The sequence below is a fragment of the Muntiacus reevesi genome, chromosome 4 (assembly GCF_963930625.1).
Source record: "Muntiacus reevesi chromosome 4, mMunRee1.1, whole genome shotgun sequence".
NCBI classification, from domain to species: Eukaryota; Metazoa; Chordata; class Mammalia; order Artiodactyla; family Cervidae; genus Muntiacus; species Muntiacus reevesi.
The window spans coordinates 110638020-110649519 of record NC_089252.1 but is presented as its reverse complement, the minus strand read 5'-3'; the positions used below and the strand labels follow the sequence as shown (position 1 = coordinate 110649519).

At 51.5% G+C, this 11500-nt stretch overlaps 2 long non-coding RNA genes across 3 annotated transcripts; both read right to left on the bottom strand.

Moving 5' to 3' along the window:
* Window positions 1-576: 576 nt before the first annotated feature.
* Window positions 577-4158, bottom strand: LOC136166892 (uncharacterized). 2 transcript variants are annotated; one of them, XR_010663012.1, is made up of 3 exons: window positions 3918-4158; window positions 2877-3034; window positions 577-1349 (listed from the first exon to the last, which is right to left on the bottom strand). It is a non-coding gene; the product is annotated as an uncharacterized lncRNA (long non-coding RNA). The 2 variants fall into 2 exon arrangements; XR_010663013.1 differs by having other exon boundaries at window positions 577-1055.
* A 1817-nt stretch (window positions 4159-5975) lies between these two features.
* LOC136166893 (uncharacterized) lies at window positions 5976-8608 on the bottom strand. Its single transcript, XR_010663014.1, has 3 exons — window positions 8322-8608; window positions 7006-7832; window positions 5976-6033 (listed from the first exon to the last, which is right to left on the bottom strand). It is a non-coding gene; the product is annotated as an uncharacterized lncRNA (long non-coding RNA).
* Window positions 8609-11500: the final 2892 nt, after the last annotated feature.

Below are 11500 nucleotides of genomic sequence, written 5' to 3'. Positions count from 1 at the left end.
CTGGTAATAGACAGGGAGGCCTGGCATGCTGTAGTCCATGGGGTCTCAAAGAGTCAGACGCAACTGAGCAACTGAACTGAACTGAACTGATGGGAATGCAGACCTTTGGTGATAAAGTGGAGGTGAGCAGCAAGCAGAAGCAGGGGAGGAGGAATAATATTACTCATGCCCCTGCCTGAGTAAGTTTTACTCCCAGTTCCGGCCTCTCTTGATTCTCTAGTCTAAGCTATAAAGGCTATGAAATTAGGGTACAAAGCTCCCCACAGACATGCTGGTAAGTATAATAGGAGTACAGGGAGCAGGAACCTGCTAGCTAAAACCATTCCTAGACTCATCAGTGAGTGGGTGTGGACTCACCTCCCAATCAAGGGCTTAATGAGAACCATGAATGGTTTCTTAGCCAAATGAGAAGCTAGTTTTCTACAGAGAATGTCATATGCAACCCCACAACTGCAAGGAGAGAAGAGCATCAGAACACAAAAGAACAAACATTTATTCAGCTGACATCAGAAATCTCCATACTCCATAACTGCCTCCGCACAACTTGGGATGAGCCTGGATGTGGCCACTGGAGCACTGGGAAGGGGGTTCCAAGACTGAGTTGCCCCAGGAGGATTTGTGTGGCAGAGGACGAGGACTGGGATCCACAGTGGGCAGCAGGGGACCTTCTGCCAACCCAGACAACTGAGTTAGAAGTGGACACGATGAGGCCTCTTCAGTCTCTCCTAACAATCACCACACAGACTGGTTTGATAAAGTGTCAGGTCTAATGCCGTCGCATCGTTGATGATGTCTCTTCTTTGTTAGAGGATGCCCAGATGTAGATAAAGAATCATGAAGCACCACCTGGCAAGTTGCTGTCCATCTTGGACAGCTGGGATGGTTTCACCCACTCCTTCCCGGCAGGCAGAGCACAGCGAAGGGGTAGGCATGGGTAATGCCGGTGCCTGGAACAGCAGGCTAGGAAACTTCCAGGATTCCTTCCTTGCTGCCACTCTCTGTCATGTGGATCTCCACAGGGTCAGTGGATCCCAAATGGAATTGAGGAAATGGCACTGAGTAGGAGTGGGAGGTCAAAGACTCAGAAATAGGAGGAACGTGGACCAGGGTGATCACAGGGTCACTAGGATGCCCAGGGGCAACACCAGAGGCAGTGACAGGACAAAGAATCCAGCTGAGGCACAAGAGGACACCTTAATGATGTGATCAATGATCCAGTCCTTGTACGAGCTAACTTCTGTATAAACTACAGGCAATTCACTGCGACCACAGGCAACGCCCCAACTCACAATCCCCACCTGGACCCAGGTGTCATTAAACTCACAGACCAGGGGACCCCCAGAATCTCCCTGGAGGAAAAAAAAAAAAGAAACAAGAATGGAAGGGGATCATCATCAAAAAAGGCTGACTTCTAGCAAGGCACTAGGGACCTTGCTAGTGTCACCAAGGTCCTTCCCCAGGTACCTAGTAGGCCCAGGTTTCCTTGAATGACATTTGAGAGCTGAATACTTTAACATTATCTGAGAAATACTACTGCTTCTCAGGTGCTCAGGAACCCACAGGAGCTATAAGGCCAGTAAGCCCTGGACATCAGTCCTGCCGAAATATACTCAAATTCTCCTTCAGTGCCTGTAACCCTCCCCTGCCCCTGCCCCTCTCCAAACCTCCCATTACCCAGCAACTAAAGGGCATCCCCTAGCACTGCAAGTAGCTTCCAGAGCCCTTCTCGGGCTCTAAGGCCAGAGTCTATTCCACTGGTCAGTCCTGGGCCTTCCCCAGCTGTGAAATTCTCTCACTATCATTCCAGCAAGGGGGCTCCAGAGTCCTCACCTCTGGAGTCACCCAAACTCTCTCCCCGTCCTAAACCCACACATCCAACTACATCCTCTACCAGCAGCCCCTCTCTCCAAACACATTCAGGCTTGCTAAACCCCCAGCTGACACACACACTGCACACCCTTCCTCCTCTCTGTTCTGGTAGACCCCTCACCCACCAGCTCATCATAAACTCAGAGTCCCCCTCAAGCTCTCCCTCACCCCCGTCCTCACATGCAATCGGTCGCCAAGAAGAGGTGACACAATCTCAAATACAACCCCTTCACCCACCCCCACCAGCCCAGGTCCCGCCTGGGGCTCAGCACCATTGCCCACATGATGAAAAACAAACTCCTGGCCCACAGGCCTGCCTGGACAGGACCAAGAAACGCGGCACGGCACCACAGCCCACACATTCTGACTCCAGCCCCTACTCTGGCCACACTGGCCTCCTCACTGCCCCAGACCTGAAACCCATTCCCGAAACATGCCCAGTGCTTCAGACCTTGAGCCTCGGACTCACTGCTCCCTCTCCCACCAGTGATGTTCTCCTCTTGCCAGAATCCAGACCCTCATCCTCTGAGACCTGTCCCCTGTCCCCTGCTCAGGAAGGCTGCTCAGGGCAGAGGGGAGGCTGTGGGCCCAGGGCTCCTACAGGCACTCCCAGGGGGACCTGGAACTTATGTCTCTGGAGGGCCCACATCTGTATAATAAGATGTATAAGTCTAGGTGGCAGGGTTGTGAGCTGGGAAACTGAGCTAACGTGGGTGAATGCCCACACTGGCACAGGAAGTGCAAATAGAGAGAACTCAGTTACAGGAACTACATGATTATCATCACCCCCAACTTCACCACACCCTGGCAACACCCCCAGGATGGGAGGGTTGCTCCCTATTGGAGGAACAGGCCAGGCTTGCTAGAGGTGTCTTGAGGGGTTCTCACCTGAATCTCCTTAAGTAAAGGCTGAAAGAGGAGGTAGGAAATAACCCAGGCCCTGGTACTGAGGAATGAGTAAACTGCACAGCCTCAATACAGAGATGACAAGGGACCCATCAACTCACCTTGCAGGGGCTTTTAAGATCTTCGTGATAGCCACAGATCATCCCTTTTCGAACTAACGTGCGACGATATCCTAACTCTGTCTGCAATTTCGCATTACATAACGTGTGGCGAAGAAGGATTTGGTCAGTCTCCTGAAGATTCTCTGGCAGCACTACGGCTACAGAAAGACAACTCAGAAATAAAACGTTTGCTTGAGTAGAACAGAATGGGACCCTCAGGTTCCATTCTGGGGTTTTTTTGTTTGTTTGAGTTTTTTGGCGGCACTGTGCAGCATGCAGGATCTTAACTCCCTAACCATGGATCAAACCTGCACCCCCTGGAGTGGAAGCGTGGAGTCTTAAACCACTGGACTGCAAGGAAGTCCCACATTCTGGGTCTGATCAATGCATTCACACTCCTTTCTTCTAACAGAAGGAAGGACAGTGGGTTTTGTCCCATTTGATACAGAAGGACCTGAGGCCAACTGCTGACATGGGGAGCAGACAAGGTAACAAGCAAAGCCAAGTCAGAAGGAGGAACATATCAGGACACAGAGACAAGGCTTCTTCCAAGGCCTGATACAAAAGCGAGTGTCGTCACTCTGAGCGTCAGCAGGAGCAGGGACAGGTGTCTGTACAGGGCGGGGTCACAGACTCCGGGACAGGCAGTGCCCACGGGTACCAACCCAGCCTCCTCCCACATACGAGGCCTTACAGACTCACCAACAGGGCTGCTCTGGCTAGACCTGCATCCCAGGCACAAGAAGCTCCCTCCCCACCTGGCAGGTAATTCCAGAGCAGGACAGCTCTGACTGACAGATACCTCATCATCCTGGAGCTGAAGTCTGCCCTGGAGAGAACCCACCATACTGGGACCCACGCCCCCAGGTCTAACATAACAGGAGGAATCCCTACTGCACACTTCAGTCACTCCCAGGCAGCCTCCGCTCCACCTCCTCCCTTGCCCACCCGTAGAGAACCAGCCTCTCTGTCCTTCCCCTCAGCCTGCAGGCCAACCCCAGGGCACCAGACGTCCCCCTCAGATCCTGCTGCCAGTCTCACCGTCTGCCATCTGTCGGCCCCATCCAGTCACCCAGCACCGTGTCCCAGCTTCCGCTTCAAAATTCTTTTCAGGGAGACACACTGGCTGGATGAATGCAGAATAATTCACAGAGTGGGCCAGCAGAACAAGGGCAATGTCGTTACTCAAAGTTCTAACATCATAAAAGCTATGGCAAACGATGTCTTGAACTGGAATGGCCATTCCCGATTGGGGATGTAACAATACGCTTCCCATCCGCACTGTATATTCCTCAAAGCTGTGGAAAGAGAACATGCCCCTGACAGAGATGTTACAGGGGCTACACTCCTCCCCCACACCCCTTCCGGGTTCTTCTCATCCTGATCCCATCTCCTACAACAGCCATCAGGGCTTTCCAGGTTGCTCAGCGGTAAAGAATCTGCCTGCCAATGCAAGAGACATAAGAGACTCAGATTTGATCCCCAGGTCTGGAAGATTCCCCTGGAGGAGAGCGTGGATACCCACTCCAGTATGCTTGCCTGGAGAATCTACGGACAGATGAGTCTGTTAGGCTACAGTCCATAGGGCCACACAGAGTTGGATACGACTGAAGTGACTTAACACACATGACAGCCTTTTTCTCCCTCTAAACCACATCCCCTTGCAGACCCCTAACCACTAGAGTCAGTGGTCTCCAACTGAGGTCCCACAGCCACTGGAACAGAACCTGGGATCTTGGTAGAAATGCAAAACTCATGTAGCACTCACAGTGAACACACCTAAGGGCTGTGGCCTCTTTTTCAGATGAAGAAGAGGAAAGGGGCAGGAATGGCTCCACTTCAGACAGCCTGAGCAGCAGGCCAAGCCCAGAACCGAAAACACTCACCCAAATATGCAGTGCGCTGCAGTCAGTATCCACTGTGGGGCAATGAGGGAGCCTCCACACATGTGTTTATTGTCGATCCGCAGGCTCACTTGCCAGGGCCACTTTCTCTCTGGGGCTGGCATCCCACCAATTATCCTCATTTTCCGATGGCCACATGCTCCTCGGCTCAGTAAAAAGAGGGGCTGGAGGTGAAGCTGCTGCCTCCCTTCCAATACCTCCACCACCTTCCACCTCCACCACCACTATCTGCATCTGCGCCCCACCCCGCTCAAGGCTGAGGTAGAGGCAGGTTTCCTCTCAAACCCACCGGGATAGTCAGGCAGCCAGGAACGTGCTGCCTCTAGTTCCCAGGCGGGCCTGTGGCGCCCCGTGCAGAAAGAAGCAGTACCTCCTACAAACCGCTCCCCAAAGGGAGGAGGGGTCTGCAGAACAGCCGCTGGGGGTGTAGGCAGCCCTGGAGCTGTTGGAACCTCCTCAGATTGCAGGTGTTCCGGAGTTAAGGGGGCCTCTGCGATTGCGCGGCTCACTGCAGACTCCTCTTTGGGTCTGGCACCCTCACCTGAAAAAAGGAGCGGCCTGGAGTGCGGCCCGTCAGCACCGGCCTCTGCCCAGGGCACCATCCCCAGCTCCCGCTTCCGCCCCCCAGCCCCCAGCCCTAGTCCAGCAGTCAGCCTAGCCACCTCCAGTCCTTGCCGGCCCTGTCTCACAGAGCTGTGGCCGAAGGAACAAAAGCCAGACCAGAAGGCCTAGGGAGCCACCGCGGGGAACTCCTGGAGACGCCATGGCCGCCTCTACCGCCTCCGGACTCTGCGGCGCCCCCTTGTGGGCGCTACGCGCCTGCCCTCCTGGTGGAGGGAGCACAGAGCCAGGACCTGCGGCTTCAACATCTCCCCTTTCTGCTGCTTCAGCCGTGCTTCTTCAATCCAGACTGGTTGTGGTTTTAAGGCCCTTGAACTCGTAATTAAGTTCTCCACGTTAAAATAGAGGTATCAGGAATTAGATGCCTCAGCGTGATCTAAACACTGGAGACTTAAACAAGAAAAAGAAAAAAATGCGATTTGCCCAATGAAACATAAAGAAAAACAAAAAGCATGATAAAGAGAAAACACAGGACAAAATGGCAGTTTCCAGCCCGCATATAATAGCATCTGCAATAAGCGTGAATGAGTTGAACATACCAAACAACATTAAAAACTTTCAAACTGGAGGAAAAGGCAAGGTCCAGAAGTAGATCACTGAAGATAGAAATTTACACAAATAGATACCGATACCTGGAAAAGAAAGAGAGAGAAAGCAGAACGCCAGGACACAGTGGTGCAAAAGAAACAAAAAAAGCTGGGATAACATTTTAACATTTGATTATTAAATGAGAGCATAAAGAGAAGACTTTGTAAGGGACAGAGGGAGTTAGATACATAAGAAGATACATAACAAAAAGCCTTTAAAAGGTGAAGCACAAGGGGACCAATTATGGGAAACTGGAACTTTATAATTCCCTCATGATTTCCCTTTTAAAGGATGGCCATTCACTAAGGTTTTGACTTTGTTTCAGAAATATGGGATTTTTTAAAATTGATTTTAATATTATTGATATGTGGCTTGTGAACAGAATGTGTATCACACAGATTCCCTGAGATTACTGATTTTCCATAGGCTGTTTTAAAAATTTATTTAACTGTGCTGTGTTTAGTTGTGGCACACATGATCTTTTTAGCTGCAAAAGGTAGGATCTAGTTCCTGACCAGGGAACAAACACAGGCTCCCCTCCCGCCTTGCCGCCCCCCCCCCCTCACCCCGCCACATTGGGAATGCAGAATCTTAAAATTGGACCACCAGGGAAGTCCCTCCTTAGGCTTTTATTCTGCAAGTTCCCTGAGCATTCAATAAGAATAAGTGTTCTCTGTCGGTAGTTGTAAAATTCTTCATAGCACTGTTAGGTCTAGATGATAAATTGTGAGAGGCAACTCCTCTGTGTTTTTGCTTAATTTTGCCTACATAACTTGTCACCTTCCTGAGAGGAGCATATAAGAAGCTCCAGTTTGCACTGCCTAACACATCATACTTGTAACCAAGTACACAGGCTCCTCATCTCCCACTTTTTAGAGAGTAATAGATGCCATGAAAACTCCCCCAGTTAAATGGGAAACTAGTTTCCTAATATACTATATGTAACACCACAAACTTCAGGAGAGCACAGCTTCAGAACATACAGGAGACTCTCCAAATATTTATTAGTTTCATACCTGAAATTTCCACTCTCCTAAATGCTGAGTGGTGAGTGCAGATGTCGCCACTGCAGCACTGGGAAGGTGGTTCCAAGACTGAGTTGACCCACGAGGGTTTGTGCGGCTCAGAGCCTGCACACTCACAGAGTGATCTGCACTGGGAAGCGGAGGACCTTCTCCCAACCCAGACAAGTGAGTCAGAGATGGAAATGACGAGGCCTCCTCCCTCCCAACAATCATCAGGTGGACCGGTTTGATAAAGTGTCAGGTCTAACACTGCTTCACCAGCGACAATGGAAAAATGTTCTCCAAGACTCGTGCGGCATCCTGACGCATCACTGGGCAGGTCACTGTGCATCCAGCTGGGATGGTTTCACCCAGTCCTTCCTGGCAAGCAGACCACGGGCTACAGATAGGCCTGGATGAGGCAGGTTCCTGGAGCAGCAGGCAGGTACAATTTCAGTCTCCACTTGCTGCCACTCTGTCTTGTGGATCTCCACAGGATCAGTGGATCCCAAATGGATTTGAGGACAGGGTATTGAGTAGGAGTAGGATCTCAGAGGCAGGGCTAATGTGAGACTCAGAAACAGGAATGGCAGGGGCCAGGGTGATCACAGGGTTGCCAGGATGCCCAGAGGCAGCAACAGACACAATAGTAGAATAAGGAGTCCAGAGTCCAGACCCGATGCTCGACTCATTCTTGCAATGATCCAATCCTTGTAGAAACTAACATCTGTGTACACTGCAGGCACTTCTTTCAAACCACAGCGATCACCCCAGCTCACAATCCCCACCTGGACCCATGATCTATGAAACTGACAGACCAGGGGACCCCCAGAATCTCCCTGGAGGAAAAAAAAGAAACAAACCAAAGAATGGAGGGGACAATCATCATACCAGGTTAGCAACTAGGAAAGTACTGGGGAGACAGGCACCAAGGTCCTGGCCCAGGCCCAGGTTTCTGGGAATGAGATTTGAGAGCTGAACACTTTACCATCATCTGAGAAATACTACTCCATCCCAGGTGCTCAGGAACCCATAGGAGCTATAAGGCCAGTAAGCCCTGGACATTGGTCCTGCAGGGATATACTCAAATTATCATCATCACCCCCACTTTGCTGCACCCTGGCAGCACCCCCAGGATGGGAGGGCTGCTCCCTCTTGGAGGAACAGGCCAGGCCAGCTCGCAGATGTCTTGAGGGGTTCTCTACTGAATCTCCTAAAGCAAAGGCTGAAAAACAAGGTGGGAGGTAACCCAGGCCTTGCTACTAGGGAATGAGGAAACTTTCAGGGGACAATCTCAATACAGAGGTGGCAAGGACCCATCAACTCACCTTACAGGGACCTTCGCTCTTTATGTTCTGGGCACAGACCATCCCTTTTTGAACCTGATCGCCTGATTTATTTGATGTTTTCTCGACCATCTCAGCACATTGCTTTAGGGAAATGATGAGTTGCTCAGCTTCCTGAAGTTTAGGTGACGTTGAAGTTGGGTCTAAGAGACAATTCAGGAGTAACAGAATCTGCACGAGTGGAACAGGGCAGGGTCATTCAGATCCCATGGTGGGTCTTGATCAGGGCATTCACACTGCTTCCCTCTTAGAGAAGGAAGGACAGTGGGTTCTGTTCCATTTGACACCGAAGGACCTGAGGCCAACTGCTGACACAGGGGGAAGACAAAGAAAGAAGCAAAGCCAAGTCAGAAGGAGGAACGTTTCAGGACACAAAGAGACAAGGCTTCTTCCAAGGCCTGATACAAAAGCAAGGGTCGTCACTCTGAGCATCAGCAATAGCAGGGACAGGTGTCTGTATAGGGCAGGGTCACAGACTCCGGGACAGGCAGTGCCCACAGGTACCAACCCGGCCTCCTCCCAGGACTGCTCTGGCTAGACCTGCATCCCAGGCACAAGAAGCTCCCTCCCAACCTGGCAGGTAATTCCAGAGCAGGACAGCTCTGACTGACAGATACCTCATCATCCTGGAGCTGAAGTCTGCCCTGGAGAGAACCCACCATACTGGGACCCACACCCCCAGGTCTAACATAACAGGAGGAATCCCTACTGCACACTTCAGTCACTCCCAGGCAGCCTCCTCTCCACCTCTTTCCTTGCCCACCTGTAGAGAACCAGCCTCCCTGTCCCTCCCTTCAGCCTGCAGGCCAACCCCAGGGCACCAGACGTTCCCCCCTCAGATCCTGCCAGCCAGTCTCACCAAATTCTAGAGTTCAGCCCCATCCGGTTATCCAGCACCGTGTCCCAGGTCTCACTTCAAAATTCTTCTCAGGGAGACACACTGGCTGAATGCATGCAGAATAATTCACAGAGTGGGCCAGTTGAAGAAGGGCAATGTCATTAGGGGTAAGGTTCCAATCAAAATCCTTATGTGAACTGATGTGTTTAACTGGAACATCCACTGTAGTTTTGCAGCGTGAATATAAATCTGTGGCTCCCATCTTCACCGTAAGGTTTCGATAGCTGGTGGGAAGACAATATGCCCTCCCAGAGATGTTGGAGGGTCTACACGCCCCTCCACCCCTTCCAGGTTCTTCCCAGACTGTTCCCATCTCCCATACCAGCCATCAGCCTTTTTCTCCCTATAAACCACATCCCCTCCTCACCCCTAACCACTGGAGTCAGTGATTCTCCCAGTGAGGTCCCAGAACCACAGAGTAACACCCGGAATCTTGTCAGAAATGCAAGACTCATGTTTCACTCACAGTGAACACATGTTAGGAGCTATGGCTTCATTATCAGGTAAAGAAAGGAAAGCTCAGGTGGGGGATGTGAATGGCCCGGTCTCCTGTAACCCAAGCAACAGGTCAAGCCCACTGCGCCAGATACTTACTGTTCTACGCAGTGAGCTGCCGTCAGCACCCACTGTGAGGCAATAAGGGAACCTCCGCATCTGTGGCGATCGCTGAACTGCAGGCTGACCTGCCAGGGCCACTTTCTTTCTGGGGCTGGCTTTTCACCGATTATCCCCAAAATCCGATTGCCACAGGCTCCTTGGCTCAGTAAAGGGGACTAGAGTGAAGCTGCTGTCTCCATTCCACCTTCTCCATCACCTCCACTTCCTCCACCACCTCCAACACCAACACCACTTCCAACTCCACCTCCACCACCCGTGCCTCCCAAAGCAGAGCCAGGTTTCCTCTCAAATCATCCAGAGTGGTATAACCCTGCAACCCACCCCACCCCTCCTCCCCCACCCTGGGCCAGGACATGATCCCAGGTGGCCTCCCAGCGCAAGCACAGCGCTGTACTGGGGCAGTACCTAGAGGAGGCAGCCCTTCCCATACAGGGGTCTGGCTGGATCCCACGGTCGCCTTCGCTGGGGGTGTGGGTGGCACAGGGGCGACGCTGGGTACCGGAACCTGCAGGGATTTCAGGTGCCCTGAAGCTGATGATGCCTCTGGGGTTGCCATGCTCATTGCACAATCCTCCTTGGGTCTGGCACCCTCACCTGGGAACATGAGAGTCCAGTTAGAAAAGCAGCTGGCCGGGGCAAGGACCCTCATCACCGGCTTCTTTCCAGGAAACCGTCTCATCTCCAAACCCAAATTCCTAACCCCCACCCGGGAACCCCACCTCCCAGTCCCCAATACCTGCCCACGCCCCCTGTGAGCAACCCCCATCCTCAGCACCGCGCAAGCAGACTAGCCCATCCCGTCCAATCCCTGCCTGCCATGGTCTCACTGAGTTGGGACCAAAGGACCAGGAGCCGGACCGGGAAGCCCAGGGAGCCTCCGCCCCTGCGGGTGTCGCTCAGCGAAGCCATGAGCACCTCTAACCGCCTCCGCGCTCTGCGGCGCCCCCTCGCGGCATCTCCGCACCTGGCCTCGGGTTGCCAGGAACTCAGGGCTAGGGCCAAACCCCAAGGCTGCTCCTCCAATATCTTCACTTCCTTCTTCCTCAGCCATGCGCCTTAATCTATTCTGGTTGTGTTCTTAAGGCCCTTGACTTATGATTAATTTTCCATCTTAAAGGAGAGATATTCTGGGTTAGATACCTTAGCGAGATCTAAACACAGGAGCCCTTTAAAAAAAAAAAAAAGAAAAGAAAAACAAACCCACAGATGCAATCTGTCCAATGAAACGTAGAAGAAAATCAAAAGAAACAAGGTAAATAGAAAGTGCGGAAGAGAGCCTGAATATAGTAGCCTGAATATAGTTTTTTGAGCCTGAATATAGTAGCCTGAATGAGCCTGAATATAGTAGCATCTGCAATAAGGGTGAATGAGTTGAACATACCAGACAACGTAACTTTCAAATGGGAGGAAAAGCCAAGGTCCAGAAATAGACTCTCTGAAGAGACAAACTTACACAAAGAGATACACACACATGGGAAATAAAGGAATAGAAAGGGAACTGCCAGGTCACACTGGTGCAAAACAAACAAAAGCTGATATAGCAACATGGTCATTAGATCATAGCGTTTAAAGCAAAAATGATACAAGGGACACAGGGCGCTATGTACAGTAAGACCAAGACATAAAGATAGGATACAATGACAGC